Below are 6,759 nucleotides of genomic sequence, written 5' to 3' on the forward strand. Positions count from 1 at the left end.
TGATGCATCCGGTGTCTGAAAAAAAATATATAAATATTATAAATATATTATACAGTAATAAGGCAATCACAGCGTAATTGGGGTTTCAAGCTCCAGTAAGTAAAAGCACTGACAATCATAAGAATAACACAGTTGTGAGTGTCAAAAAATATAAGAAAAAATCACTCAATTAAATTACCAGCCACAGACAGTAGGCACATATCTTGAAAAAGCGTGTGCAAAAAACGGTGCGATCAAAAGGTCGCACTATATGAGCAATATAACCAATGAGATACATTTGCATCAAAAAAGGAGAGAAAGTAACAACAAATATATATAAAATAGACTGATATGGTCATAGGAGTGCTAAATCCAAATGAGAACAACCAATGTGCAAAATAACCACACAATATCGTAATAAGTATAGCACCAGAAATTGAACAGCGTGATAAAGTAGTAGGAATTTAACAAAAAGTCACTGACAACGTGATAAGGTAAGAAATTAAGGCAAGAGTCACTTACATAAGGAGCTGAGAAAAAGGAACACCCAGGATCACTGGTAAAAGAACCAGGCCTTAGTGCACCTCGCGGGAAACCCCTGCTTTTCTTCAGAAGCGGGGTTTCCCGCGACTTGCACTAAGGCTTGGTTCTAGTACCAGTGGTCCTGGGTGTTTCTTCTTCTCAGCTCCTTATGTAAGTGACTCTTGCCTTCATTTCTTACCTTATCACGTTGCCAGTGAAATATTAAACTGCTCCACTGGGCTACTCTGCAGAAGGGGGAGAAGCGGGCCCCCAACAGTCGCTATAGTTGTGCCACTGTGTTTTGAAACTGTGCAATAAATGTTAAATCTTATTCAACAAGACCTACAACTTAAGCCTCATCTACACGCGTAGATGAGGCTCCGATGTGTGTTATCAATCGAGCCGCTAATGCGGCTCGATTGATAAGATCCGACAGGTCGGATCTTGCTACCGCCGATTCCCTGCTCGTTCCCCGCGAGGGGACATGGCAGGGAATCGAGCGGAAGATAAGCAACGCGGGGACGAGCGGGTATCGAATCCGGCGCACGCACGGGCGAGCGGGGACGCGGAAGAGGCGATCCGGCGGCTAATCGAGCCGCCGGATCGGAGCCTCATCTACGCGTGTAGATGAGGCTTTAGACTGTGTTTTAGATTTTGGCGTCTTACGTAATTGACACCCCTGCTCTAGATTGTATGCTTGCCATGGCAGGGAATTCCACCTAGTATTTCTTATTCTACTGTAATTATCATGTGAACATGTACCAGTATTGGTGATGTCTTAAACTACACATCAACTATGTACTGTATTGGTACTGCTGGATATCCTGATTGTACAGTGCTTAGCTCTCCCCAGACCAGTTGTCTTCTTGCTACATTTTGGATCCTATAGATCTCCTATACTAAGAATAGTGGCTCAATTGCAGTAATAAAAATTAGAGAAAAATTGTGATTCCAATAGAAAGATTGCGATCGTGTTTCCTGGTGGAAAAGAGCCCCAAGGACCCTTATGCACTACCAGCATTTTGCTATCTGATACCGATTAGAGACGGCCCAGCCTTGGAGAACTCATGGAGAAGCACATGATCAGTTTGATCAGCTGATAGATTTGTAAGCCTCTGATTGGCTGGTCATGATCATGTGTTAAACCAGGAAGTCATCTCAGCAAATCAGAGGCTTACAAATATGTCAGCTGATCAAAATGATCATGTGCTTCTCCATGAGTTCTCCAAATCTCTAAATTTTCCGATCACTTGCGGATTGCAAAAGGTTAGGCACAGTGAAACTAAAGGAAGCCACAGCGAATGTTTCCATTGGTGTGATGCACCTCCGATGAGATTTTTTTCACAAGTGGAATCGCCGTCCTGCTGCATTTTCCATGCGACTAAGCTTCTATATTTTGTATAGGAGCGCAGGAAAATCACAAAGCAATTGCACTGCTAGGTGATTTTCCCATGATTTGGCACTTGAAAATTATTTTCCCTCTCGTTTTTTTTTTTACCGCAAGTTGCAAATGTATCCCATTGTACACCCAACAGATCGTAGCAGCGGAATTGCAGGAGTAGAAATTGGGAATCAGGAATTGCGATCATATTTGGAAAAGGGCACTAAGGCAGGGAGGTCTGAATCAGGATGATATCATTTACTGACTAGCATTAAAGAGAACCCGAGGTGGTTTTGTGAAATCATATTAGTACACAGAGGCATGTTCTGTATACAATGACCGGCCTCTGTGTCCTTGCATTGTGCCTCCAGCCCCCCACCCACAGGCTCTGCTGTCCCCCTTTAAAAAAGAGCGCCAGGCTAGCGACATGCAGATTGTCGCTAGCCTGATATTTACCTTAGTCTGTCAGTCGCCACCGCTCCCCCGCCTCTTGTATAGCGCGGCTCCCTGCCTGTGTCCCTTCCCTCCCCGCCTCCGTAAGCTTCCTCCAATTGGCTTACGGAGGCGGGGAGGGAAGGTACACAGGCGGGAAGCAGCGCTATACAGGAGGCGGGGGAGAGGCAGTGACTGACAGGCTAAGGTAAATCGCAGGCTAGCGACAATCTGCGTGCCGCTAGTCTGGCAATTTAATGGGGGAAAGCAGTGCGGGGGGACTGGAGGCACAATGCAAGGACACAGAGGCAGGTCATTGTATACAAAACATGCCTCTGTGTACTAATATGATTTCACAAACCCACCTCGGGTTCTCTTTCAAAGATTAAAGGTGGCCATACATCAGGCGACTTGGTGGCCGATCGACCATCCGTTTTTATTATTATAATTAGATCAGATGAAAATCAGTGCCGCAAGAGCATGCTAGATTAATGATGTGACCAATTGGGGGCCATGATTGCTCACTTGCTCTGCAAGATGTAAAAGATGTAAAGCTGACTTGCTCGATTAGGTGCGCGGCAGTAACAGCGTGCGATATCCTGATGAGCACCGAATGTGATGTAACCCCAACGCTGTCCCCTCAATGTAAAATGTCCCCCCCCCTACCCGCTGCCCGATGCAGTGTACGTTACCTGTCCATTGCTGGCTCCGCCCCTATACATGCGCCCCACCAGGTTGCCTTCGTATACGTGGGCGCGTATGTGACAGACAGGTAAAGTATAGTGCACCGGCCGGGAACATTTTACATTAGGGGGGACAGCGCAGAGGGCGGCGAGGCGGCAGATGCAGCGTCACAAGGCCAATTACCAAGAGATTTCATGCTGAAATCAATGAGGAATCGGCCTGTGGAGTATGGGCAGGCAACAGACCTCTCTCCAATCAGAGAGAGATTTGTCTCTTGGTCGATCTGCACATACATGTTCTGATGTATGGGCACCTTAAAAGTATGTAAGTAAGTTTTTGGCCCAACAGGCCTTCTTCAGATTCTGTATTCTTGTGGTCTACAGCAATATAGAGCCTACAGAAGACCTACAGAGCCAAAAGCTTATGTTGAGAGTGCGAGAGAGGCTGTGGGGTGGCCGATACCCCAAAAGTGATCACGGGCCTGGCCGGCCGCAACATGTGGTGTGTCAGACTATAAGGGGGGAGGGGGTGCAATCGGTCACCCTCCTATAAAATGTGTGTGTACAGCATCTGAATCGATTGCAGAACCTAAATGTTGGATTATATATCGATAAGGACTGGTTCACTCTTGATGCATTGAGCACTGTGTTATCCTCTATCTTCAATGTTCATTATATTAGACCAGGCATGGGCAAACTTGGCCCTCCAGCTGTTAAGGAACTACAAGTCCCACAATGCATTTGCCTTTTTGAGTCATGACTGTGGCTGTCAGACTTCTGCAATGCAATGTGGGATTTGAAGTTCCTTAAAGGGAAGGTCCAAGCAAAATAAAAAAATGAGTTTCACTTACCTGGGGCTTCTACCAGCCCCATGCAGCCATCCTGTGCCCTCGTAGTCACTCACTGCTGCTCCAGTCCCCCGCTGGCAGCTTGCCGACCTCGGAGGTCGGCGGGCCGCATTGCGTACATTTTTACGCATTCCCGCTAGTGCAGGAACATTAACACATACATTTTTATGCATTACTGGTTCAATGCATAAAAATTCACGCATTGAACCAGTAATGCGTAAAAATTTATGTGTTAATGTTCCTGCACTAGCGGGAATGTGTAAAAAATTTACGCAATGCGGCCCGCCGACCTCCGAGGTCGGCAAGCTGCCAGCGGAGGACTGGAGCAGCAGTGAGTGACTACGAGAGCACAGGATGACTGCATGGGGCTGGTAGAAGCCCCCGGTAAGTGAAACTCATTTTTTTATTTTGCTTGAACCTTCCCTTTAAAGAGAACCAGAGAGGAATAATTAAAAGTTATTTATACATACCTGGGGCTTCCCGCAGCTGCAGAAACCCTAATTGCTCCCACGCTGCGGTCCTCAGCTTCCTCCGTTCGCCGGTGCGGGTCCCATCACTTCAGCCTGACTGGCCAGTCGATCGTAGCTGAAGTGCACTCCTTGTGTACCTCTCCAGCTGCTGCTGGAGAGATACGCAAACAGCGCACTTCACTGGCGTAGGCTGGCCACGCCCCCTGGAAGGACGGGACCCGCACCGGCGAATGGAGGAAGCTGAGGACCTCGGCGTGGGAGCGATTAGGGTTTCTGCAGCTGCGGGAAGCCCCAGGTATGTATAAATAACTTTTAATTATTCCTCTCTGGTTTCCTTTAACAGCTGGAGGGCCAAGTTTGCCCATGCCTGTACTAGGCACACATCTAGCTGGAATGCGCACTGCATTGTACATTATTTAGACTCTCCTTAAGTTGATAAGTTTGTAAACTAAATTGTGAGCGTTGAAATGTTGTGTATATAACAAAAGCTTACTCTGTCAACCTTTAATACATTTAGCCAATAAATGGTATATTATTTTTTTAGCAACAGCTAAGAAACTGTGTACATAACAAAAAAAAAAAAGGTCTTTATAAATATATTCGAGTATTATGACTGTCCACACAATTCCTCATTACATGTTATTATCATCATTTTCTTTATTCTTGTTTATAACACCTACATTTCCTATGTATATAATTATCCGTGTTTAATCCGCAAAGCTCTGTAGTGGAAATAGTCGCATTCGTGAAAAGGAAGCTGTAAGAATAGTGGAGTCTGAAACCAAAACACCAATACTGGCAGGATTATGCCCAGGAAACTGCTCTGGCCACTGGCTCTCAGTCTGTGCCCACTGAGTGACTGTAATTATCTGCACTATAATTATGATTTGTCGCCTCTGACTAATGATGGCTGTCCTCATCAGCACACAGGAAAACATTGCCCTTACCCCGAAGTACTACAGAGTCCTGCAGAGAAAGCAATAGTCAAATGTCAGATCTGCACACAAGCTTATGTCAGGAACAGTGTAAGGCCTAGAACCCACTAGAGCGATTTTTTGAGCATTTAGGGAGAACTTTAAATTGCTATCAATTTCCCCAAACGCTCTGCCAATATAGATAAATGTAACAAATTCCACAGTAGTGATTGTGATTAGCAAAATCGCAGGACCTGCAGCATTTTGGGAGTGTTTGCGCTTCAATGTAAAGTATTGAAGTGATGGCAAATCGCTCATGAACCGCTACATGTAGTCATTTGCGTGCAATTTTAATCTCTTGAGGACCGCAGTGCTAAACCCCCCTAGTGACCAGGCCATTTTTAGTAAAATAGGCCACTGCAGCATTAAGGCTAAGCTGCAGGGCCGCACAAAACAAGTAATTCCCCCCCCCTTTTCTCCCCACCAACAGAGCTCTCTGTTAGTGGGGTCTGATCGCTCCCTCCATGTTCATTTTTTTTTAAATAAATATTATTGTTACTTTTTTTTTTTAAGTTGTTTCTTTAAAAATCTTCCCTCCCCACAGCCAGCCAATTATGGCGATCGGCTGTCATAGGCTTCTACCTATGAGAGCCGATCGCTCTCTTGTCCCCCAAGGGGGACAGCCGTGTGACACGGCTGTCCCCAGTACAGCGCTGCTGCTGATCGCAGCGCTGTACATGGAAATAGACGGCGATCACGCGGTCTAACAGTCTCCCGAGCGGCAATAGCCGCTCGGAGACTGAAGGCGGGGCGGAGCTCCGCCCCCCAAGCAGGAGATGCGCGCGCAGCCTGCGTGCGATCTCCTGCAATACAGAGCCCCAGGACTTTACGGCAATCGGCGTTAGGCGGTCCTGGGGCTACCGCCGCGGCCACGCCCATCGGCGTGACACGGTCGGCAAGAGGTTAAATTTCTGCAATCTATAAAAAAATTATAATAACCTGAAAGGACCAATCAGAATTAAAATCGCAAATCGCTACACAGTCGCTGGCAAAAAGCTTAAACTTTTTAAAATCGCTCCCAAAATCGCCAGAAAGCGTTCATGAAATCGCTTAAAAAAGTTACTTAAAAACGCTAGCGATTTGTGATTAGTAGTGGGGTCCAACCCTCACATTTATTGTCCCATCACACGATGGATCGTTTCGAGGCCAATCCGGTCCCCTTTGTCAAGGCTAGGACAGACTTATGTGAGTGATGGGACAATAAGTGTTAGGGCTAGTTCCCACTGGTTGATTTTTCAGTGATTTGCTGATCACTGGCTATCAGCAAAATGCTGCTGCTAATGCAAGTCAGTGGTAATGTTCACACTGTAGCGATCGCCAGTGATTAGCGATTTGCTGATGGTGCATGCAGAATTTTTGGAGCGATTTTGGAGCGACTGCATTTCAATATTATACAATCACAAAATGCAATTACTCCTAAATCGCTTTCCTGTACAGTGAAAAAACAGCTTTTTGCTGATCGCCGGCGAT

The sequence above is a fragment of the Hyperolius riggenbachi genome, chromosome 3 (genome assembly GCF_040937935.1).
Source record: "Hyperolius riggenbachi isolate aHypRig1 chromosome 3, aHypRig1.pri, whole genome shotgun sequence".
Classification (NCBI taxonomy): Eukaryota; Metazoa; Chordata; class Amphibia; order Anura; family Hyperoliidae; genus Hyperolius; species Hyperolius riggenbachi.